A 26,656-nucleotide genomic window follows, 5' to 3' on the forward strand; every position below is an offset into this window, starting at 1 on the left:
TATATATAAGTCTAAGGGTACCGGGAATCATTTTCTTTCCCTTTATATCAATTTAAAGAGACTATGTCATTCTTTCATTGTGTAATTCTTTCATTATGTCACATTTGCTACTAGTTTATCTCTCAAATCTAGGAAAAATCTTGGAATAAAAGTATTCCTTTAATGAGTAAGTGAGTAAATAAACACATGTTTTAAGTTTCTCTACCTACTTCAATTGCAGGGGGAACTGAATTTGAAGAGTTCACTGATGGGCTATGGGTCACATGGCATACACTTAAGTACACGATTCCCATCAAGGGATATGCATCTTGGGTTATAAGAATAAATTGTACTTAAAGAGTGTCACGCTCAGAAATTGGGTGCTCTAGTCGCACAAAGCAGGCAGGGTATGGGGAGAGAAGTCTTTGCATTAGGGGGCCAGCGGAGTAGAGATCATCTATGTAGAACAGCAAGGAAAGGCTTTGCTCCCAGAAAGAATGTGAGAAGATGTGATAGGAATGTGCTTGGCACAGAGGAGGATAAAGGGACCTGTCTTCCTCAGGCGATGGGTTCTTGTGGAAAATAAAATGACACAAACCTTTGAGACACTATTTGGGACACAAACTAAGACTGGGCTGTGAAAGGTGTAATTCTGTTTGTTTTATGCAGGACTTATGTCCCGACTCTTAGAGCTCAAGCTCCATCATTCTCTCCTCTGAGAAGGGGAGATCATTGTTGGTTCATTATAGTGGGGACAAGGGTGATTTAGCCTCACATAATATTCCTGATGCCTAAAATCCTCCATGTTTCTTTTGACTCTTAAAATTTCAAAGGGAGGGGGAAAAGCATGTTTAGTTGCTTAATATTTCTGTATATCTTAAAGGACCCTTCATATTTATCATCAGAGACACACCAAAGCACATTACAAGTAATGTAAGCCAGCTGGTGCTTTGCAGGCCAAAGTCAGTTGATGGTTTAATAGTAAAAACCATCTTTTTGCTAACATTTTTCTGGAGCACATCACCAAAGAATGCAAGGCCCCTTTCTACATTTTTTTTTTTCAGGAAAGAACTGTCTTATTAGCTCTTTTCATAGGTTTCTGAGTACTTCTAGGACATAAAGAAATAGTCTTATTTCTTTTGAGGACTCTTTCAGAGCTGTCTAAGTCATCTTCTGAGTATCAGTGAAATGTTTTTTAATGTGGACTTATGAATTCTCCAAGTTTACCCACTTAGATCATGTTTAATAAACTTCAATAAGGATAGCAAAACTTTCTTGTCTGGGACATAAGCTAACTGTGTCTTCTGCACTAGTCCAAGAACTGATGATTGAAAAAGTAACTCAGAATAGCTATTAGAGATCTGACACTTTCACTGTTCCCTTCCATTGCAAAATCCCCAACCGAGCCACCATTCATGATCTCAGCCTGGAATTTGAGAACAGTCATTGAAATTCAAAGGAGAAGCCAAAAAGCTAAATGCATGTGCATCCCAAATTCCCTGTGCTCCTTGAGAATCTGTATTTCTTCACTTATTGTCCCAAACAGAATAGGGCCCCAGTGAGTCTATTCTATCCCACTGGACCTTCTCCTTCCATCTTACTCTAGCTTATAGGGAATTGGACACTTCATTACATTGTATTATTTCACTGTGAGCCCCGTGAAGGCAGGGACTGTAGCGGATCAATTTCTCTGTCATCTACCTTGTAGCATTCATGGTCATAAGAGAGTAGATCTGAGATGTCAAGATACATATGCCTTGGACATTGGGGGTGCTATTGCATGCTTGCATAGAGATGAATAAAAATAGCTCTATGTATAGCTTTCACTGATATTAAGATCTATTTTTGGAGTTAGATAAAAGGAAAAAAAAATATTACTATCATAGAGAACAGTTGAGTTCAGTGTGTCTGAAATTTTCCCAGCATAGCTCTTTAATTGAGGTACTCTTTAAATTGAAAATCTTGGAGCTAAAATTTCCATAACTTTGGTGGGAAAATTTAAATTCCCTAAATTAAATGACCTAATTTCATTATTTCAACTGCACTTCGAAGGGGGTCACTCTTCATGTGTTACAGACCTGTATACTACAGCACATGTAGTTAAAAGCTGACTTAGGATAGCACCAGAACTCATAGATCTAAGTGCTGTGCTTTTATGTCTATTAAGAGAAGTAAACTGGAGAGGAAGCATGTGAATGACATCACAGAAGGTATCAAATCAGAACGCCAAGCCCCTCGTGCAAGAGAACTCTTAGGATTAGAGGGGTGTCGGCGAACTTGTCTCAAGTCTTCCAAGAATTTAGTTCTCTTCCTTTTTCCTTGAGTTTGGAATTCTCCTTTAAGGAGAAGGTCAGAGGTCCCAGAAGGCCTCCTGCTCCTGGTCTCCAGCCGTGGTTTTGAGCAGAGAAGATGCTGTACAAAACCCACTGGCACAAGAAAATGATGAGTCATTATAATGTACTGATTTTCATTGGTGCAGCTGGGGAGAGACATGGCTTCTGCCAACATCTGCTAACATCTTTTTGTGCCAACCCCCCAAAATAGAAACCCCTGAGGAAAACCAGGAGCATCCCTCCGAAACATAAGAAGTCCAGCTGGGATTTGGATGCATGTGGAGCTTTACAGTGAGCATCTAGGCTTCTGCAGTCTCTGCTGCTGTGCCGATTCCTCACCAGACCTCCCTCTTCTGCCTCTCGAGTCACTGAGCAGATAGCAAAGCTCTTCGTGAGTTCCTTTAGTAGCTCTTTCTGTTCTATAGACATAAAGCGCCACAAGAATAAACTTCATCTTTCAAGGATTTGCCACCTTTTACCTGCCCTCAGATTTCATGTTCTGAATAAAGTCTGCCTGGTAAATTGGGGCTGAGCCCACCCACCAAAGGTGAAACCCAAGGGAAAGACAATGGCTTTGCTGGCTTGTTTGTTTTGCCAAGTGACATTTCCTCAGATGTTTGCTGCCCCGCTGTGCAAACATAGTTCCGCATGAAATAAAGTAAAAACAAAAAAAAAATATTCAACAGCAGTTAGTGGTTGGATGTTATTTCCAGTTTGGAACCACTGACGAGGCTACTATAGAAAACTCTTCCCTCTGTTATTACAAAATAGCAGTTTGTGGATGGTGAAAAGAAAACACAACTGAATTTTCTTTTAACTTCAAATACAGAAGCTATTGCATCTATCATTACCACCACATTACAATACGTTATGGGAGAAGGTCACTGTAACTTTAGAGGGGTTATTTCTATCCACGTCTCTCATCCTCTCAAAATTGTTATACATGGCCCAGGCTGAGGCCAAATGCTCTGTGAAAGAAACCACGTCGAGTCAAAGTGAGCTAATTAGAGAGAATGAAGCAGAACCAAAAGGTCAGTGCTGAGGCCCCAATACCTACTCAGTATCTGTCCCAAAGCGCCCTGATACAGCAGCGCCGAAAGCAGACCTGTGTCTGCTTCCACTTTTGCTCCATGTCCTTTTGCTTTTCCAGAGAGACCGCTCTTCACCCAGAGGTACTTGTCAATATCCATGGAGTCTATGCAGGAGTAAAAAATGTCTTCTATCTCTTTTCATCATAGAATGCTTTCATCACCTCTTTGTCCTGATGGTGGTGGTGATGATGATGATAATGATGATGGTGATGATGATGTGAAGACAATAAGAACATTAAATTCCTTATTCAAGGTTTACTTCATGGCACATAAGAATCTCTGTAAACCTCTGAACACTTTTAAGAGGTGGCGGTTAGAAACATTCACTGTATTTTAGTTATGTGTCTCACTGAACTATCTTCTTTGGCGTCCATCTTGATGGAAGGGTCTGAACCTAAGCACAGTACTCCTCAACTCCAGTCCCCCGTCAGTTCTCAGTCAATGCATGTGAAACAACTGTCTACAGGAAAGATAACAGGTTCCAGAATGCTTGGAGATTACAGTGGGCACATCTAAGCTACATAACCAATAAAGATTATACCAGAACTATAAGTATGTGTAAGCCAAGAAAACAAAGACCAGTACATCAAAATGCTACTCAAGTTCACCATTTCATGTGGAGTCCCATCTTCAAAGCAAATACAAATAAACTAATATTTTCAAATGAGTATGTGTTCATGATTTGTACTCAGTTGGCAACTGTCATTCTTAGTTAAAGGGTACATGACTGAGAAATGTACTGATAGCGGAACAGAGGTCAAAGAGATTTTTACTGAACCAATTACCTCCACTTACTATTTCATACCATTGGGAGACCTCACCTTGTGCCAAAGATCTGAGCTGGCACTGCTCTTAAATGGGCCACCACATACAGTGGTGGCATTGTCATTCAGATGATGTCTTGGGTTCTTTCAGTTTTTATTATTTATGTATTTTTAATTATTTTTAAGATTTCATTTATTTATTTTTGCATAAGAAGTGGGGTACAGGCCAGAGGTTGAGAGGATTCACCAGAGACAGAGTCAGGAGCATGGCAGGAGGACTGGATAAAATATAGCAGAGGGGAACCGCAGGGGAAAAAGTAGAGATCTGCTGTGCCATGTGGGCCAGCTCCCTGACTGGGGGTTGAAATCAGGCCTTCATGGTGGTAGTGATGAGGTTTAAAACCTGGGTCACAAGGGAGGCAGCTCTTTCAGCTTTTAGATGGAAAAATAAAAATAATCTTTTTTTCTCTCTCTAAAAGGAAAAGCAATAAGAAGAACATTAAGCCAAAAGGTAAAACTATCTTTGATGGGTCTATGGAACACCAACAACTTAAAACCAATGATCTATACTATAACAGTCTTGAAAGAGAAATGGATTGGGAATACGTAAAGTAGGTCTAAGATAAAGGAAGCAGGTTTACCAAGTAGGAGTTTCTGTGAGTCCACTTTGACTCTTCATAACGGCCGGCAAAATAATGTTTAGTAGAAAATGAAGAAATAATGTTTAGTAGAAAATGAAGCACAATTAAGAAGCAGCTGGTAGTGAAACAATGGAAATCAAACAACCCTGAAACTAAAGTAAGATGGCATCACCCCCTGCACACAACCACACACACACACACACACACACTCACTCACATGCTCACTCACACACCTGCATCGTGTAGTTTTCCTGGAAGAGAAGAGATTGTCTGTTCTCTTGGCTCTTTTTTTTTTTTTTTTACTTACAGGGTAAAGTGTTGACAAACAAGTTTCTGCAGACAAGACTTTCAAGCTCCTTGCTTACTTGTTACTCAAATTGCTACTCCTTTCTTGCTTGCTACTAAAAGTGCTTCCAACCAATGCTTCCTCCCACCAATCCCACACTTTTTTTTTCAGAAATACCTTGCTTAGGAACAATCTCACCATTCAAAGATAACAACCATCACCAAAAGAACATTACTAGTCCTATATAGGGTATTAGCCAATAGAATTAGTAGGAGGAGTTAAAAACTGCATCGAATGTATGTTGCTAATGAGAAACTAAAGAACTCAAAACAGGAGGGAGATGGAAAGCCACATCAGGAGAAAGCCTAACAAAAGTAGCAGAAAATTTTATCAGACATTGCCCACAAAATAAAAAAGGAAATAAGGTTTTCCTGGGGAAAGCCCAGTGTAGAACAAGGGGAGCTCAATTAATAAAAGATTTAAACAAACGGGAAAAACACAGGGAAGAAATGTAAAGGGCAGTGAAGACCCTCAGAGAGAAGCAGAAAAGGAAAAGAAATAGACACACTGCTGACATTTTTAATGTTGGAGGAAGTTTAATTAGCATCTTTTCTTCATTTGTTGGTCACATTTTTTATGTTTTATCTGGAAACTGCTGATATAGGATATATAGATCTCTTATTTTCTTCTAGAAATTTTATAGTTTTGGACTTTCCATATAGGTTTAAAATCTATGTTAAATTTTTATTGTAGTGGGAAATAGGAACTTCTGTTTATTTTGGCTTTTGTAAATGGATATCCCATTGTTCTAGCATCATTTATTTTGAAAAAGAGAAATTACCCTACTAACTCTGAATTGCCTTTGTGCTTTTCTGAAAAAAGAGATGGCTCAGATATTTGATTCTGTTTCTGGACTCTTCTGTTGTGGCTGATTTATGCTAACATGATAGCATATTGATTAATATGCTATTTAAATTCCATGAACTATGTATTCATTGTTTTAAATTTAGCTTTTAACACCATTATTCCTCTGACTTAGTGCTTCTTTAACCAAAGGGGTTCATTACCCTGGTCCACTGAATGTGCATGGATTTTAGAAACATTTTGTCATTTCTACAGAAATGTTCATTAAAAATTTCAATTAGCACTATGAAGTTAGCTAGTTTGATCCCTGGCAGGGGAGGTGACCCACATGGCCTGGTATATTTCTCCTGCCTTACCCACTGTCCCTTCAGCAGTGTACTGCATCGAACATCCATCTGCCTGTTCTGCTCCCTGCCCTGTCTCTGGTGAATTCTCTCACTGCCCCCGCACCTCTGGCCTGTACCCTAGTTCTGTATGCATAAATAAATAATTGAATCTTAAAAAATATATTTTGAATGATTTTACCTTAAAGTTGTAGATTAAATTTGCAAATACTGGCATCTTAACAAATTCATGCATTCTAATCCATCAAAACAGTACAACATATTGTTTATTTAGATCTTAATTTTAAATAGTAGTTTTTCTATTTTTAGTGTAATATCTGCATTTCACATTTCTGATGATTTAATGAATTGCATAATTTTCTTTCTTTTTAAATAATTAATTTTTTTTATTTATTCATACAGAACTGGGGTATAAGCCAGAGGCGCAGGGGTGGTGAGAGGCTTCACCAGAGACAGAGTGGGGAGCAGAACAGGACGACTGATGAAGTCCACTGCTGAGGGGAGCAGTGGGTGGGTCAGGAGAGGTCTGCCATGCCATGTGGGTCTGGTCCAGGGCAGGGATCAAACTCTGTACTGAAGTGGCTGCGGCTCGCTTGCAGTGCTGTGCCCTAATCCGTTATGCCACCAGGGAGGGCCCAAATTGCATTATTTTCAGTTCAATTTTTGTTACACATTGCCAGTTCAAAGGAGTGTAATTAATAGTTGTATGCTGATCTTGTGTCTCACATCCTTGCTGAACTCCCATACTAGTTCTAGTAGTTTTTATAGATTTCATAGAACTTTCTACAAAGTCGATAATGTTATTTATAAATTAAAATGATTTTACTTCTTTCTTGATAATGTGGATCTGCCCCCCCCCATTTGATTGTGTTGGCTAGAATATCCGGTTAAATAGCAAAAAGGAGAACACAGTATTTATTTTCATTGTACTTCTTATCTAATTATAACGCATTTTTTGCCTCACCTTTCTTCTTTTACTCACTTTCTTAAATATTATATTCAGAGTATGTGAATATACTAGAAACTTCCTGCGAGTATAGATAGGGAAATGATTCTACAGATGATTCTGTATATTCTGATAGCTCAGTTATATACAAAATTCTATATTCAAAGTAATTTATGCTAAGAATCTATCTCCTGTATCCTATTCTTCCATTAGCTTTTGAGCACCCATTGTTGGTGATGACAACTGTGGTGCCATTTTCCAGTCTCTGATGTTAGTCTCTGATAAGAAGCTTATCCTTTATGACCTCAAATATTGAAAGAGACTGTGTATGTGCGTGTGTGTAAATTTGATACTTCTGGTAAATTATTTTTATCTATCTAACCATCTGTTTAAACTTTACTCCATTTTTTTTGGTTCTCTTTCTAGAATTGTATTAAATGTCAGTTTTATTTATACTCTATATAGGTTATCTATTCTGTCACATTTATCTTTTTAGTCTCCCTTGGGACAGATTATCAATTTTTATTCCTCAACCTTCTATTGAACTTTTAGTCAAATTTTTTCTAACACCCACAGTGTTTAGAAATTTTTCAAATATCCTTTTGTTACCACAATATATTCTTGTTTTATAGAGGTGACATATCCTTTGGAAACTTTTTAATGTCTGTGACATTTTAAATGTTAATTTCCATGAACTATGCATTCATTGTTTTTAAATTTAGTTGACAACAACCTTAACATCTTCTTCATTAGTGCTATCAATTTGTCTCATATTTTTGGCAAAATGCTGCTTGATTATGTTATTTAGGAATGAAGGTCAATTTTTTTTTTTTTAGGAAGATACAAAGATGTTAATCATAGAATTTCCCCTTGATGAGCTAACTGGGAACCCTCTGTCTAGTGTAGAAATAGACAAGTGCAAGGTTTTACTTTCGAGTTTGAGGCAGCAGAAATTGAGCTGCCAGAATGATTAAAGCCTTTAGAACCTTAGTTGTTCTCAAGAGGTATGGTGAGCTCTGTCATGGAGAACAATTGTGGCTTGTGTGTCTCTGTGTGGTTTGCTAGTCAGCCAGCTACTCTGTGTGAGGGTGGTGGTGAAGGAGAGAAGAGCTCATGGGGGTTGCTATCCTCTAAGACACCTTAAATTAAATTTTCTCTTCAGGGCTGCTATTTTGTACCTGCTAATTCTGAGGGGCCCACTCCTGTATTCTTCAAAAACAGATTGTTTCTTACCTATTTCTGTGAGATTATATCCTAGTGTGGAAGGGAGGGAAATACATAAGTAAAAAAGTAACATGCGGCCCTCCCTGGTGGCGCAGCGGGTTAAAGCGCAGCACTGAGAATCTGAAGCCACTTCCGCATGAGTTCGATTCCCACCTGCCGCCTGCCCCGGAGGAGACCACATGGCGAGCCAGACCTCTCCTGGCCCGCCCGCTGCTTCCCTCAGCAGTGTACTTCATCAATCTGCCTGTTCTGCTCCCCCACTCTGTCTCTGGTGAAGCCTCTCACCGCCCCTGAGCCTCTGGCCTGTACCCCAGTTCTGTATGAATAAATAATTTTTAAAAAAAAAAAAAAAAGTAACATGCATTGTAATTTCAAAATGATTACTACTATGCGATGACTTGAATGAGGTGCTGACTAAGAGAGGCAGTAGAAAGTAGGGAGCACTTTATCTTTGTCCCCCAAAATATTTACTTTAAGAGTAAATATTTGGAAAGAACAAGTAGATCCTGAATTCTCTGTTTTTGTCCCTATTTCATATATTTCTTCTACCACTGAAGATGGAAACCAAATGCAAGCAAGTTTTATACTCTGTGTTGCATTGATTTAAACTTATTTGAAACAGAACTTTCAATAAAACAGAGCTTTATCTAGAAATACAAACTTTCGAGAAAATTGAAGTGGTTTTATAATTACTGCAAATAGGGAAAAAGGGAGGACCATTTAAACTTAATATAAAATCTTATTTTATTCAGTTAATATAAATCATTGATGCCTGTCTACAAAATTGGAACTCTTTATCCATCAATAATCAGTTTCTGGCACCATGGACTTTTAAAAATAATAAAACTAAAACTACATTACTTTTAAAATATCCCATAAAGCATACTTCCTACCAAATTAGATTGACCTTTTCCTTGTTAGTCCAAATCAGTGGGGCTTAACTGAATGCTTAGAAATATAGAGAGAGACAAAGATGTCAGAAAATAAGGAAACAAGCAAAACTCTACATTTCACATAATTTCTGGTTCAACTGTAAAGACTCAAAGGGCACAGAAAACTCTCTGCATGCATCTTATGGAGGAGCCTCCTGAGAAGGTAAGAGTATTTAGAAAAGACCGATGAGAGGAGGAGAGAGGGCAAGTTGAGAGTTGCATATTTAATTCAGTTACACTCAAAACCTATAGAATGGAACTGAACCATTACTTGGGCATGGCAAAGATGTGTGTATCACTCACTCTTTCCTTCACATCATCACTGCTACTGAGGTCTCTAGTCATGAAGAAATGGTATTTCCAAGTTACATACCATGGGACACAAGCTCCCAGGAAATTGCTAAGTTCTATAATGCTACCAGCTCTACGAACAATCCAGGTGTGAGCTTCAAGTGTAACTTGATAGTTTTGAAATATTGCAAAATTTTTTCAGAATCTTGAGTAACTTTCCAAACTCTGGGAATCTCTTAAGGTGAGCAAAGCACATTGATTGTTCCCAAAACATACTTGGTCCTGAATACTATGGCAGAACAGAATTTTAGGAACTAGAGACCCAGTGAAGAGAACTTATGTTATGTTGTATTAAGTATTCAGCTATCCAGCAACACAGATATCTGAGATTAAAATATGGGCAATGGACTCAAATTCCAGGGGAAGTCTTAGTTTGTTCTGTGAGTGGCTATAGTATTTCAATTAGACAAGTGCCTTGTGAAACTCTCTGAGACAGAGGAAAAATTGTGTTGGTTTGTTTTAGTTACTAGTTGATCTTGATTTAAACTTTATTAAATACAATACAAATATATTATTCAGAAAATGGGAAAACTAATACAATCATTTTTAATGACATTCAACAGTCAGAAAATGAAAGTGTTAAATTGCTATCAAAGTTTCTAAATCCAAACTCTCAGTTTCTGTACTTCTATAGGCACACAACAGCAGCAATGCATTTGCTTACCGGCAGGGTTCACTGCCTTGAGTTAGTACGTGTGTGTGCATGTGTGTGCATGTGCATGTATGTGCATGTGTGTGCACACATGTGTGCAAGTGACATCTATACTACAGGCTGTTGTGCCTAGTTTAGATGAAATGGATTCTCTCAAGTCCCTCCACATATTTATGAGTTTGTGAGAATCATGGTAATGCAAAAGTTCGTCTGATACTGAAATCAATGAAGACCTACATGGAGCCATCACAAAAGAATTTTCCTCCCTCTCCACTATTTGAACACTAACAGAGCTCTAAAGCACACAGAAGCCTCCAAAAGGCTATGCAGGCTTTTGCAGGCTTTTGGTATCCTCATCACAGGGTTCCCTGTGGCCACTGCAGCAGATTATCTAGTTGGCCTCGATTTCCAGGGGTCCCAATGCTCTAGAGAGAAGCCCTGCTAGTTTCATGATTTGGCCACCCTGAATTCAGCTATGCTAAATGTGAGCAGCTGGAGCTCAAAATTGCAATCAGACTTTTCCCAAAAAATCTAGGTTTGTGGTATGTGTATAGAAGTGTTTATAAATATCTCTCTAGGGGGGCCATTTAGCATCCTGTAAGTTCTTCTCCTTAGACCTTTTCTCTCCCGTTTTCCTGTGAGCCCCTCTGCAGGAGGCTGTGGACTTTCCCTAGCTCACACTCAAGGACCCAGGGCTACCAGTTTTCTTTCTCTCCAAATGCCTCCATGATTCTACATCTCTCAGAAGACCTGATCCACTATTTTATTCTGTTCTTTTGACTGGCTGAGACCACAGAAGGTGTGTTTCTTGATTCTCCCTTCCAGGCTCCCTTCACACTCTGCCTGTTCTACTTATACTAATTCAAATTATCTTCAGTTGTGGAGCTTGTCTCTGGGGACAAAAGAAGACAACACTGAGAACGATCCCTTCTGCTCCACCCATGTTGTTGGTAATGGCATGAATTTATCTTTTTTATTGCTGAGTAGTATTCCGTTGTGTTTATATACTACATCTTCTTGATCCAATTGTCTATTTTTGGGCATTTGGGTTGTTTCCAGATGATTCTTATTGTAAACAGTACTGCAACAAACATAGGAGGAATAGAGAGGAACCAGATAAGATTTTGGAGGAAAAAAAAAAAAACACAAAACAACAAAAACAACTACAAACCAGAGACAGACTGCAGGAGAGAGGGAGGGAGGAGAATGGGGGACTGTGTTTATGGTATGGGGTCAAATTGGGGGAGGGGAAAGTAAACATTGTGTTAAAATAAACAGCAATGTAAATAGATATATAAATAAGTTGATTTAATTTTAAACACAAAGAGAACACAACATATCTGCGATGGGTATCCATTTAGTGGCTTTTGGTGGAGAAACATTTAGCCTTTCTATGCCGCTCATGACGTAACTGAAGTCAAAGAACCAACGGGCTTTAGGAACTATAGAGTGGACGATACCTACACCCTCTCACTTTGGCTAGTTCTTGCTATAGGTAGAATCACCTGATAATTAAGAAACTTTTATCAGTCCCTAAAGGTAATATAAAGTTGCCTGTTTGTCTTTTTATTTGGATTACACATTTTGTACTCAGTTACTATTAGCTATTTAAGGGAATTGAAATCCTCGCTAGAAATAATTTCTAATATTTCCATTATTTTCTGGCAGGAGAGGGTGTCATGTTAAAATTTGCAAAATAATAATGATATATTATATAATGTGTATACATATGGACATATATATATATATGTATATATATATATATATATACACACACACACACACACACACACACACATGCAAGTAAAATCTCCCACATAAACAGCATTCATATCTTGACTATGGATTTGTATGGAGAAGGGGGAAGAAAAAATAATTATATGCCATTTCTTTCCTGAAAATCTTATCTGCAACAAGAAATTTTTTAAGCAACACGATAATGAGAAATGACCTGCTATTCTTTGCTCAGATTTTATGGTTCTCTTCTCCCCTAAAACTACAAGTGGCACCCACTGGTCATTGGGATAAAATAACAATGGCAAAGAGGATGCATTTCATAAGGAGGAAAGTGGGAGGTAGGTTTGTAATTTGACAAGATGAAAATAATGTTTGGATTTTCTTGTATTATAGAAAATCACACAGACTTCTAAAATGAGAATATGGTTATCTGTGCACAGAGGACAGAAAACCCTCAAGGAAAGGAACTATGTTTTTCTTCTGCTCTGCTCCTGGCCATTTTTCTGAAGTTTCTGTTGAGCTGCACAGAATGACGTTATTAGGATGAATGAAGCATCAGGAATCAAAGTCTTCTAAACTTTCACCCTCCAGGAAGCAAGAGGTAGACACATCACCCACTCAATGATCCATGCACAACCTTTAAGTACAAAGCAGAATTTAACTGTCAATAAAATCATGCCAGGTATACCAGGGGACTTCCTTCAATCCTCAGAAGGCTAAACATTGATGCCTTTGCTCAAAAAGTCACAGGAAATAAACAGAACTGGCAAGGTATCTGATATTGTCCACATGCAATTGTTTCCCACACCTAACACAGACTGTCATAGCATAATGGCTGAAAGAATGCTAAGACGCAGACATATTTTCCGTGGCGGGTAGTCTGTTCCTTGGGTCTTTTGTAACTACTTTCGTCACCACTCAAAGAACAAATCAAGCCCTCTAGCAGTTCAATGGAATAGAGATCTGGCTTGCTACAGATACTTTCTGGCTGATAGACATCAATTAACCTTATAATTCAGTAAAATCAATAAAACCAGTGCTCCACACTTCAGGACAAGGTCCAAGAAGCCAGTGTGTACTTGAGTAACTGCACACAATGATTAATAGTGCTCTGTCTGTGTGGTGGGGGTGGGGCAAGTAATGGGGGTTACCAGGTTGGTTTGTATTTCCCAGTGAATTGGGGCCAGCTACCCAGCAGTCTGACCAACTAATGTGCATCTCATTTAATGTAATAATATACATTAAGACCTGTCAAGGCCTATTGTGGAAAATGAAGAACTACACGTTGGACCACTTCATATGGAAGCCTGCATATGGAACCCTTTAAGGGTTCTTAAGAGACGCATTGGGGTTTCTAATTATTGTGAAACATCTCCTGGAATCCAGAGAGAGAAGGCTCTTGGCAGAATTGCTTCTGCCATTTCAAATGTTCACTGTGAAAATAATTAGATGATGAGATTTAGACAGAAACCGCTAACGAATATATTTTTTTAAGTCTCTTGCTTTTTAATGTACAGAAAATGAAAATCTGAAATCGGCAAGCACGAAAGGAGAACAATATGGTACAGTTCATTCGGGGGGTTGGGTTGGGGGGTTTCTTTTTTCTGACTTTAATGCTTGGCTTCCTGTGGTTACAAGTGGGGGGGAATTTTTTCATTTTTTGAACATTATACAATCCTGTTGAAAATTGGACCAAGGGTTGTTTTTTTAAACTTCTGTTCTAACTTTCTAAACGCAGGCAAACCTCCATTGTTCCTACAAGATTATGCCTGTTTCTTCAGAGGGAACCCTGACATGAGAAAAACTTGCTTTAATCAAGCTTTAAAGTTATCTCCCCCTCCACAAACACCCAACCAGGACCAGAGAAACGCCATCCTTAGAAACAGCGAGCCAAGCCAGCATGTAACAATTAGGAGGCATCACTTGTACCCAAGATACAGAACATGTTTGTTCAATTAAAACAGACAAATATGATTAGGAGTTTACAAAACAAGGCTTACGGAAAGATGGGCATTTCAAAAGAAATGCTGGGTTCCGAGTATGTGGCAGTGATAACAGGAGTCTCATGCCATCAGAAAGGTGAACTCAACAAAGGGAGACGCACGAGTCAGACCTCATGGAAAGCGACCAAGGTGCCTGGGCTGAACACATCAGGGTTCACTTGCTGCTGTCTGGAGCCCACAGGCTGCATTCACATGCCCAGACCTCCAGCTTGAGATTTCCGCCTTGGAACGCCCACCCTGGAACCCGGATTCAGCATAACAGGAATCAAAGAAGGACTGACTTAAAGCCATGCTGTCTTATTTCAAGCTCCAGAAATCTGAAGACCTTTGTCTTTCCATTTACATTGGCAGGCCAAAGCAGCTGTCCCTTCAGCCTAAGGCCAGCACTGGCCTGGGGAGTGCCTGGCACTCGGACTTTCCCCTCACGCACATTCCCTCTGCTGCCTCCGGTTCGGGTAGATTGTGAGGTACTGGGATGACTCTGTGACAGAGCTTATTGCCTGAACCAATGTTGTTCAGAATGTTCCCTCCTCCTCTTCCCTGTTTTTCGGAATTGGGCTAAGGTCAAATGCTTCTCAGATTTCCAAATCTCTCCTTTGCCTCTTGGTGGATTCCTACCCCATCTGTAACCATCAACCATCAAGACCTTTACCAGATGTCCCATAAATAGTGCTTCAGGTGTGGTGTAGATGTTGACACAGAGGATATAAAACAATCAATTCCTGCCCAAACACAAATGTCAAGGGGAGCAGGATAGTCAAGGCAGATAAATACTAAAACACGTGAATTGAATGCCTAGAGTTTACATATCAAGTGCACAGCTCTTGAGAAATGCTAAGGATTGTATATATAGGTAGTTAATCTTTGTAGCACTGAAGAATCATTTTGTTTTGTTGTTGTTTTTATTCTAAATGTATAAAATACATAAAAATTGTAGATTTTAGCAAGTCTACTGCCAGTGTCTGTCCTATTTTGCCTCCCTCTGCTAAGGACACAACACCTCATGTGATCTCATGCACATTTCTAGGCTAGATTCTTCAGTGAGTTGCTGATTCGGAATAGATTAAGCTGGTGGCATTATCAGACGTGAAAATTTTTGGATGATCATTCACCTCAGGCTAACCTCTGTCACAGACTGTGGGGAAGAGTATAAACAAAACAGACATGGTGGCCCTCCTGGAGATTGTGTTCTACTAGGGAGAATTAGACAAGAATAAAATAAACACATGATATACATTAAGATCAAGGGTGCTAAGTCCTATGAGGAAGACCAATAAGGTGGGATAGAAGTATAGCGAGACATGAGAAGGCCACAGACCCCGTTTAAAAACTAACTGAGACTGGCTATATTTTATCTGTCCTTCCAGGCATGAGTTATGTGATATTGAATAAAACGAACACACACAAAAAAAAGGACCATACTTTGTATTGTCAAAGGTTGTATGTGCTGCTAAGAGATGAAAGTCGAAAGACAAGTCAGTATAAAATACAGAATATTAGGCAATAGTGAGCACAGAGGAGGAAGGTAAAACAGGCAGGACCATGGGGGAGTGAAGATAGGAATCTGAACAAAGGTGATATTTGAACAAAGACTGAGAGTGATGAGCTGTGTGGCATTGGGTGGGAAAACACTAGGATTGTTGTCTGATTGCTTCAGATGTCAGTCTTGGAGTGAGAAATGATATCTTCTCATTTGTCTGTTTAATATAGATTTTGGGTGTTTGCAGCCCGAAAAAGGAGTAGTGGGACTAAATATCAGTAAATTACTGCAGTCTTGGTATAGTGCTTTTTTTAATTAATTAATTAATTAATTAATTTTTATCCTTGACACCATAGATGTCTTTTAGGTAGGGGGAACTCCTTTTAGATTTTAAAATTTTTGTCAATGTTTTTCCTTTTTGCCATTGTATATGTCTTTGTGATATTTGATGAGGAATTAAGAATGAAACAGGAATAAAAATTGTTCACCAATTATGGTATTTAACTTCAAGGAATCATATTAAAGCTTGAAGACAACTCTACAAGATTTTCACCGTAAGCAAGAAGAATGAAAAGTAAGAAAGAACTGTGAAGAGAAGCATCCAAGAGGGGTCATGTGACTTCACAAATGAATTTAGTAACGACCGGGGTTGATCTCAGCTGAGGGCAGGTCTCTTTATCACTTTGCCTTTCACTGACTTGGGGCAGAGACAGCTGACTACAGTCCTGTTAAGTATCTTCCTGTCTTTCTGAGCAAAATTTCTTTTATTGGTTGTAGCAACGAGGCCAGCTATGGGATATTTCCCAGGCATTCTTGCATCTAGCTGACAGTCAATGGACAATGAGGACTATAGTTTATAATACAGTACTGCATATTTGACAGTTGCTAAAGGCATAGACTTTAAAAGTTCTCTTTGCAAAACAAAACAAAACAATTTTTAACTCTGTGTAGTACTGATATGAACTAGACTTATTGTGGTGATCCTGTTGCAGTTATCAAATCATTGTGTATACCTGAAATTAACGTAATGTTATCTACCAATCAGGTCTCAATAAAACTAAGTTAAAGGGAGATAGGAGAAGAATCTTCTAGGTGGGACTTGTAGAAGAGCTCTTCTGGGATCTGCTTTAGCTGGAAGGTACCCGATTTTGTTCCTTCCTTCTCCCCTCTTTTTCCAGCAATGAGGATGTGACCACGAGAGTTTCAGCTGCCACCTTGTGAGCTTGAGGATGGATGCCATGTGTTAAGGATAGTAGATCATAAAGATAAAAGGGGTCCAGCATATTGATGAGAACACACGTCTATCACATTCTCTCTGGACTGTCTCCCTCCTGATTTCTTTTACTCAAGAGAAAAAGCATCTCCCAACTGTTTCAATGCACTATTATTTCACATCATTTTATCAGGGGTGGGATTCATTTTCTAACTTCTACAGTCTTCTCTAAGGTAGAGAGCACTAAAATGGAAAGTGACAGACTTATATTGCCAGACCACATTTATGTAATAATTACTAAAAATGCTTTACTTTCAAAGCAAAGAAACTTTTATATGGAATGCACTGCTTGGCACATGGAATATATTCTTAGAAAACCATGTTGAAGAAATGGAGTAATAATATTTTACAGAAACAGATTTCCAAATGGTAAGTTCCAGTAGGTGAGGAGGTTCCTACTTGGGAAGTACTGAGGCCTGGTAGACAAATACAATGAAGACACCTTGTTTGGCCATGACCAAAATTCCTTGGTGAGAGGTCAGAGTCATTACACTATTCTGTGTACAGGTCAGATTTTCTAGCATTCCTTAATTCTCTACGTAGTCCAGCCCTGTGCTAGTCCATAGAACATCTCTGTGATGGAAATCTGTCAGTGATTTCTGTAGTTCTGAAATGCAGTGGGAGCAGGTCAATGCTAAGGAATTGTTGCTTTTTTCTAATTTTGCTTTCTAAGGAATCCCAAAATCTTGATGATGGAGGGCCTATGTTCACACAAAGAAAACAAAGCCAATAAGACTTTCTCTGTGACTTGGCTCCAAATCAATGGGAAGTAGTAGTTAGTAGAGTGACTATGAGCACTGAGTCTGCCCCTGTGGCCTGCAGCTCTGGCTGACGGCCCCAGTCCCTTAACTCAGCTCACATGAGCTCAGTGAGGTAGAGCAGAGACTGCATGGCCTCATCTGCTTGGAAGGGAGAATCCTCTTAGATAGTGTGAAGCCAAGGGTCCATTCAATTTCTGGGTGGCAGGCACTCTAAGCAAAGGACTGTGGTTTACCTCAGTTTGTCCAAAGATAACTGCACTTCTATTTGGTAGTTCTGTCATCTGTATGCCTCAAATGAATATTAGATACATTCCAGATCTTTGAGTACATGCAGGTGGAAAAATGCCTCTATTCACCCGAGCAGTGTATTTCACTAAGACTTAAAGTCTCAGGATATCTGAAGGTTGAACCTCAGAAAACTCTTATAATCTTGGACTTTCAGGTAAGGAGGAAGGGGAGGGAGAGGTTGGGTAGGGGGAGTTGTCTCTTTTCATTTCTTACCAATGAACTGTTACTTGCAAAGATTTTCTCCCTGGCTCCTCCTGTACTCAAATTCAATTGACTTCTATCTAGATTAGATAGGCAACAGAAAGAGATACATTGTAGATAGAGTGTGTGTGTTTGTGAGAGACAGAGTAATTTATTAGAGGCATGGGTTCTAAATAAAACTAAATCTGATGTGGACCCTATCCATTCTTCAAAATATTTATTAAATCACAGACCTTTATGAAACCTTTTAAAAAATCTCCCTTTTCACTTCAAACCAAAATCTCCCTTTTCACATCTCTAACCTATGATACTCTGTAATTCTATAATCAACATGTTCTGCTCAAGGTACTCAATTTAAGCAAATCCACAGAACATTAGGCAACACTGACTTCCTAGTTACTGTGGTAAATTCTATGATAGAAGGGAAATAAGACACAGTCCCTGCCCTACATGAGGTCTTTGGTCATGAGAAGAGAAAAACTGTTAAGTGTTAATGATTCTATTAGGTCTCTACTCCACTTCCAAGCCAATGACCTAGAGGTCACACATAGATGAGCACACATGGACACTGGTTACATAACAGCCATTCCCCTTTATTTGTTGATAAAAGATGCCCACATTTGCTCAAAGCAAATTTGCTCAAAGTGTGCCAAACCCCAACTGATATGTTATAACCTATAACGGTCATTTAGAGCATTCCTATGTAACCCTCCCTACATAATTCAGGTTCAGCTAGTGAGTCCAAGGGTTGGTTGGCACAAATGGGTGTGAGAAGGCACGGTAGCTATGACATTGACTTAAGAGCCGGGGCAACTTGGCTGAAATCGACATCCATTAGCATATGACATATGCGGTCATCTCACAAGTGATTTATGTCACCATCATCAACTGATTGTCACCCCAAACTCATCCCAAGGAAGGAGTGTCTTCCCAAAAGCATGCTCTCTTAAAAGTCAAGATGCTAACCACTGGTGTCTAGAGGACAACAGAATCACACAGAGATTCTTAACATTAGCAAGTCAATCAAGGCCAGAAGCTGCCACACCGGCTTCTTTATCACAAAATTAACTTCTTGTAGAGAAAATTAACACCTTTTAGTGTAAGCCCCTGCTGCTAATAAACTCTGTTACTTGCAGCATAACACCTTCTCCACTGATGCAATATGTCTGAACTGTTTCATCTGGGGTGATTTGGGAAGAGGAAACTTGTTTACCATCACTTTCAATCACTACTTTCCACCTGAATTGAGTCTATCATGTCACTATTTACCATATGCACACTTCAATTGCCTTCTAACACTGAAGGGCAAATAATGCTTCTTTTGACACCTCCCCCCCTCCCAGACCTAGGATGGTCCATGGATGGGCAATGCAAATGAATATATGATATATCATGCACATGATACACACATATAAACATGTACATATATTTCAGATTAGAAAAATAGGCAAGTGACACATGTCTCTAAGATTTCATGACTAGAGTTCAAAAGAATCAGTCTCACTTTGTCTGACTTCTCTCAGGGCCACAGGAAAAGTCTTCCCATGCATTCAAGTTGTAACCACTGCTATCTCCATTACCCCACTGGCTGAGGGGCATAGTACACAGAGAGGCCATGGCCACTGGCTTCTTGCTAGCCACTGGCTAGAGTCACCGGCTCTCACTTTCATACACCAAGATAACTGAGAGTGAAAAATAGTGACACTATTAAAAAATACTGAAAATGCAAAATGCTATCGAAGAATCCAACAGATCACATTTCTCCATAGTCACATATGCCCCTTGGGCCCGACAGTTGAAGGAAGAGCTGTGCTCTGAGAAAATGACACTTGGAATTTTGCCTTAGATTACAGCAGCTGTTTGCGTGGTGGAGGGACAGAGAAGAGTAGCTGACATATTGTCAAGAAGGAGTTCTCTGTCTGTGGCTAGGCCACGCCTGTGCTGCCCCCTTAGGCACATGACCGTGTCTTGTTTTCACAAACCTCAGGGAATCGGTGGTTGTCACAAACCTCGGAGAGTGATAATCCAAAATTTGCCCACAACTCCAAGTGCACACATTGCACCTACTACATAGAGACATTCTGATTACCCATCCCAGCTACGCTTGAGTATTTTTATTTTCTGCTTGTTGTTATTATTGCATTTTATTGTATAGCTCTGAATGGAATCTGGGGGACGGCATACTAGACCATTTGGGGCTACTGATTAGCTATGTGGACTTGGATTTAAAGCTCCCTCAAGCTTTAAAATGCAGCAACTCTCCCATGTACATAGCTATTATTTCAATGGTTAAAAAAAAATGAGACAACTTGGACATGTTTAGTCTGCAGAAATGAAGACTGGAAGAAGCACTACAGTTTTTTCATGTTATGTCAAGCTCTCAGATCAAGACATTAGTCAGTGAAGACAGAGGTAGGAACAATAGCTTTAACTCTAAAGCAATGACTAGATCTGAAAAAATGACTTAACAGGTTGCTAAGAGCAATGGTAAGTCTGTAAGAAGCTTATGTGGTCCACCCCACGATACAAATTAATACCAGTAACAACATTTTCAAGGTGCCGCAGGGTTCACTCTTCCTTCTAGAAGAAAAGGGAAGTATAGTCTAGGAATTTAGAGCATGAAATCTGAAGCCCTGGATTCCAGGATATTCTGAGCTGGCCATGTGATAACTGCTTCCTTTGTTCATGAATGTATTACTGTCTTGATCTGTTCCTCTCAGCCTATTCAACCTACCTTCAGAAAACTCAGGCAGCAGCTTCCAGCTAACCTCAGTTAAAACTATGCTTCATTATTTACTAAGTGGGTTCCACTTTATTTAAAATGTAGATAATATGTGGTGGGGGCTTCTTAGATTGATTTTGCCAATTACGTCTTGGATTTGATACCAAAAGCACATGAAACAAAACTGCAAAAGACAAATGGGACTACATTAAACTAGAAAGCTTCTGCAAGCTCAGGGAAAAAGTCTACAGAATATAAAGACATCCTTTGGAATGAGAAAAAAAGATGGCAAACCATCTATCTAATGAGGGATCGAAAAAATATAAGTTTTATATCCATAGCAATGTCAATGAAATAACTATTTTAAAAATGGGTGAAGGAGTTGAATAGACATTTCTTCACAGAGACTCACAATGGCCAAAGATACATGATACAATCCTCCCAATCACTGGCCTGCAGGAAATATGAGTAAGGACCACAGCCAGCCGTCACTTCACATCTACTGGGATTACTGTTACCAAAAGGCACAAGATAGCAAGGATTCAGAGTAAGTAAGGATTCAGAGATACTAGAATCCCAGTATACTGTTGGTGGGGATTTGAATAAGTGGTATATGCACTAAGAAATAACCAGTATGTATATTTCTCAAACTTGTAAAAAAGAGAACTTCTGCACAATCTAGCAATCCTACTTTTGGTTATAGACTTGGTTATGACTTCTGGAAGTCATAAATCCATTTAACACTTTGGTTATGTGGTGGTATCACAGGTATGTGCATATGTCCAATATCATCAAGGTATATATATTGGATATGTGAAATTCTCTGAATATGTTTTAGCTCAACAGAGCAAAGTAGAGGTAAAGATTAAGTAAACATTATAGATACTGTGTTTGGGTACAGAAGGCACTTAACAGTATTCAAAAGGAACCCTGTCATTGAGGACACTGGGCTCTAGGTATTTATGCTTACTTAAATATTTCCTCATGCTAAAATATACAGGGTTGGATTAGAAAAACTGATTAGAAGAAATATGAATTCACTGGATAATTTAACATATTCTATACATCTTAATTCAAGACAAAAGATACTTCTTAATTCAAGACAAAAATGTGGTAATCTAGACTCCAAAAACATATATTATAGTCTCTGGTTTGCTAACAGACATTGTGTATGTGTGTGTGTGTCTGAACATGCTCAACAATTATATTTGAGACTAGCTTGTTAATCTTGTTAAACAGTGCTGTTTTGCTAAAATTTGTAATACATGCAAAGTTAATAGCATTGAAAAGTATGAAATGTGTGTGATGTGTGTTGGGTTCCATGTCCGCATCTACACAAATGTACACAAATATATACACAGTCAAATGTCCTCTCTATCCCCTTCCTCAGCCCATACCTGATTGCTTCCAGTGACAACCAATGCCAATCTTACAACTGTTTTTACCGGCATTTACTTCATATGTTTAACAACATGCAAACACTTGATTTCTGCACTCACCCATCATCTCTCCTTTTCAGTCATAATGGATGAGAACTTTAACTTTCCTATCCTCCCTCCTCTTCTCTCTTCCTTTTTAAACTGTGACTACAAGATTGTGCTAAGTGACCTAAGTATTACCTCACTTTTCTAACTCACACAAATTTCTGACTCGCTGTAGTATTTCTACATAGATGGTCTAACACTGACAATTAATAACTGCGGCTAGAAGACCAGTCAAGGAACTATTGTAGATATCCAGAGAGATGGCCTGGACTCAGGTGATAATGGGGTAGAACAAGAGAGGCCTTTGGATGTGGGCGTTATCTGGAAGAACACTGACATTTCTAACTTCTCTGTCCTTCCAAGTGTTGTCTCATAGTCCTAGCCTTGTCTCTCTGCCTCCTGGCCCTGCTGGCTCTAGACTTTGTGCAGGTTGTCCATCTATTCCTTCTCATCCACACCCACTTGAACTCCTGGCTCTCAACCTTGCCAGATCTTGGGCCATTTGGGGTCCAAATTTATTCCAAAATTATTCTGAATCATGTATGTTCTGGAATTTCACTCCATTTGAATGGTCCATAATCACGTATTTGTAATACAAAACAATCCAAAATATTTATCACATTAAAGTATTTTTGTAAGCTGGAGAAAACTCACTCGATTACAGAATTGGATGTGAATTGATGTGAGAACTTTGGGTAAATATTAAAATGTTTTGTCACAGAAATATTAATGATTGATTGTGAGGAGCTTGCCCAGACCCTTCTGGAGAAACGTACTCTGTTACCCAGCCGAAATCCAAAACACTTGGAATCTGGCTCGTAGGATTGCTAATCAGGACGGTGGACCTGTATCTTCATTTTCCCTCAGGCTTTTGATGCAGAATCAATGACCGTGACCAATATTTTCAGCATGTCCTGATCTGATTAAGTATCTCTTTCTGCTCTTTCCATGATCCACTTGTGCTGAGTGATCTTTCTATGTGAATTTAAAAGAAACTCCATTGAGACAATAGCTGTTCCATTTAAACTCTCAGAAATATCTCCACCATATAAATACATATATACCTATGTGTACACACACACACACACACACATGATTTCAAAGACCTATTTAACCTTTGCACTGGTATTTCAAAGCAATAGCTTATTCAATTAAAAAGGAACATTTAAAAACAGATAATATTTTTTGCAGTATCTTAGCAACAGGTGATTGAATCCATGCCTAGAACTAGGAGTTGAGATTTTGCCAAAAGGGCCACATACTACTGATATCTTCCTTTTAACAAATGGAATAAATCTAATATTGTTTTGGACCACTTGTGTAGCATTACATCAGACTGTGAGCTCCCGACAACAGAGCCACAACAGAGGCAGGGCAAGTTAAGAGTAAAGGTTATGTCCTATAGACCCTTCAGCCATTAAGGAGAAAAGCAAATTCTGTGAGTTTCATGCCAGAACTTTAATTCTAGCACCTAAACCAAGAATGACTGGACAAGTTACACTAAAAAGAATGAAGTAAGGTATATTTAGAGGTATTCCAGTCTTGGGTATTTACATGCTGATTGATAGATGTTAAAAAACAGTATTATATCAAACTTTATTACATCCTCAAGAACATTAATCAAGGCCAATTGTACAGCTACATTTCAAAGTCTCAAGTATATAATAACAACCTAAAGTGTTTGCTTCAGTAATAAGATTATGTATGTGAATATCTCATAGTATGCTATCTAATGGATGCCAAGCATATTGTTGCAATTATTATCATAACTATTGGATATAATTGTAATTGTATAGTGTGATGCAATGGCCAGCACCATCTCTGACTCAGCTTAGGCGAAGCCAAAAGAGACCACACATTAAAATGGCAAACCATTGAAAATATCCCTTGTCTCTTGGAATCTCCACCTGATCAGAGGAAATCTAGCTCTTTTTTTGAGTCAGTCATTCAGCAAATAGTAACAATATTCAGCGTTCTGATTTATACCTGGCACCATGCTAGGTGCCAGAGATTCAAAAATAAGTACAGTGTGGCCTCTGCCTTCAAGAGCTATGTAATACAAAAGAAGACAGACATACAGGACTAGATAATTGTGATGATGTATGGGGCGTGAGAGATACACCCACAGCACAAAGGATGTCAGTATAACCTGAAGGAGCAAGGGAGGTCTTAGTTCGGGTTCCATCATAAATAGACAGCGGCAAAAACTTACTTGTATACATACTTGGGAGAGCAATTCAGAGAACCAGACAGAAATAAGAGAGGAAGTTGGCATGAAACAAATGCCAAGGTGTGGGGGCACTGCCCATGTCACACAGCTTTAAGAGAAAAAATGGATTTTCTTTCCTTTCTTCATCTAAACATAGGGAGACAACATTGAATTACCCGTTTTCAGAATAATGGTGGGTTATAGAAGGGAGATTCGCTTTCTAATGACTTTCTTCTTCTATTTGGCTCCCACTGTAAACATCTATTTACTCCTGGATTGTGTCTTCAGGATGCCCTGGACCAGAGTCTCCTGGGTCCAGCTAACACTGTTTTGTCATTGGGCACAGTGCACAAGACCCCTGGCACCAAGGAGGGAACAAGCAGTTGCAGCAACTTGGCACTGGAACTACGGAGTTGGAGCAAATTCTTGATCTGAAACTTTTAGTGTAGAAAACAGAAATAGTCAAGACCATTGACGATTATAAGAGCGAGTCTTAAGCATGGCTTGCACAGATCTGGGCTAGTTTAAGGGTTGACCCTCGTGTACAGAAAGGAAGAAAAGCTCGGCTTAGAGCTTGTCAGATGATGCTGGGCATTTTGACTGTAGAGGGAACAGAATATTTTCTTAAGAGAAACGTCACACATTAACAAAAGCAGAGGCTTTTCCACAGCTCCAACCTCAACCTGGAATGGAGAGCGTAGGAAGCTGGGGGAGGGTAGCCTATCACTGGAAGAGCAGATTCCCCCCAGCAAGAGCAGGCAGTATGGACAGATGGGGTAACCAGGAGAACAGGAGACACTTCTGCAGCAGAAACACCCCTGCATCCAAAGGAAATGCTTTCCTTCCAGGAATGCAAAGAACCCTTTGTCTTTCATCCACCTCTTCCTTCATGCATGCATTCATTCATCTGACATCTATTTGCCTCTGCCTGCCAGATGCGTAGTAGGCATCTGGAGAACAGAGTGAGTAGGTAACCCCAGAGGTGATCACACCTAACAGTGGCAAACACATAAGCACTGCCTGGTGGTGAGCACCCCTGCCAAGGAGCCTGGAAGTGGGGCACGGAGGAAGGCCAGGTTGCTCCTATTAGAAGAAGAAAATGCATCAGAAAGAGACACCGAGTCAGATGAGGCCTTGGGGACAAAGGCTCAGTTTGCCCTACAGGGAAGATACAACAAACCGCCCTGTTCAGGGAGGTCAGCCTGCTGCCCAGGCCAGTCAAACACCATCTCCAGAGTACTTGGGGGCTTCAAGACTAGACTTATCAGGCCTCCCCAAAAGAAGGGACAGAGACTTTGCTCTTAAAGTGCATCCTGCGTGAGCCCACACCAGAGAGAACCGCACAGTGGAGAACTCTTCTGCCTCAGCTCAACTTGGGGTCAGCTCACCAGAAACACACTTGGAGTCCCAGCACAGCCAGCAGCAGATAACAGCCGCCTTTGCCTTTGATCTGCGGGCATGGTGATTGTCAGGCTGTACATTTCCGTTCGTGCTGAAAACACTCACAATACCCCAAGCTCAGCCCTTAACCCTGAACTGCGAGGTTGATAATGTTCTCCAGAACGAGGCGAGGAGGGCTGCAGCCTGAGCCTGGGGTTTGGACAAAATGCTCAACCCGGCCTCTCTGGCTTTGCACACAACAGCCAGCCCTGACTTGTGGGGCACGGGATTTGCTCCTTTGCAAACAGATGTCCCACTCAAATGAAAGCTGTCTTCCACAGGGATCTGAACAAACCTGAGAATGTTTGCTGTGAAACGCAGGCTGGCTGGCCCACCCCAAGCTCTGGGACAAGGAGCCTCTAGGTGGGGAAGGAAACTTGGAAGGATGTCTCCAGGCCTTGGCACAGCAGGGCCTTTGTGGGCCTTGGTGACATATAGGTGCTTTGTAATGGAGCCTGCTTGTTATGCTGTTTAAATATGTGTGTGCTGGGCACAGAAAGCTAATAGCTGGAACAATAAGGTAATCTTATATGCTCCTCAATGAAAAACACGAGCAGAGGCTACTGGCTGCCAGCGTCCTGCCATTCTTGCTTAATTCTGTCTCGCAGTTATATGATCTCTCTGAAGGCATACTTTGTGAAACTGCATGGA

Source organism: Condylura cristata, unplaced genomic scaffold, assembly GCF_000260355.1.
Source record: "Condylura cristata isolate star-nosed mole 26May11 unplaced genomic scaffold, ConCri1.0 scaffold00020, whole genome shotgun sequence".
Lineage (NCBI taxonomy): Eukaryota > Metazoa > Chordata > Mammalia > Eulipotyphla > Talpidae > Condylura > Condylura cristata.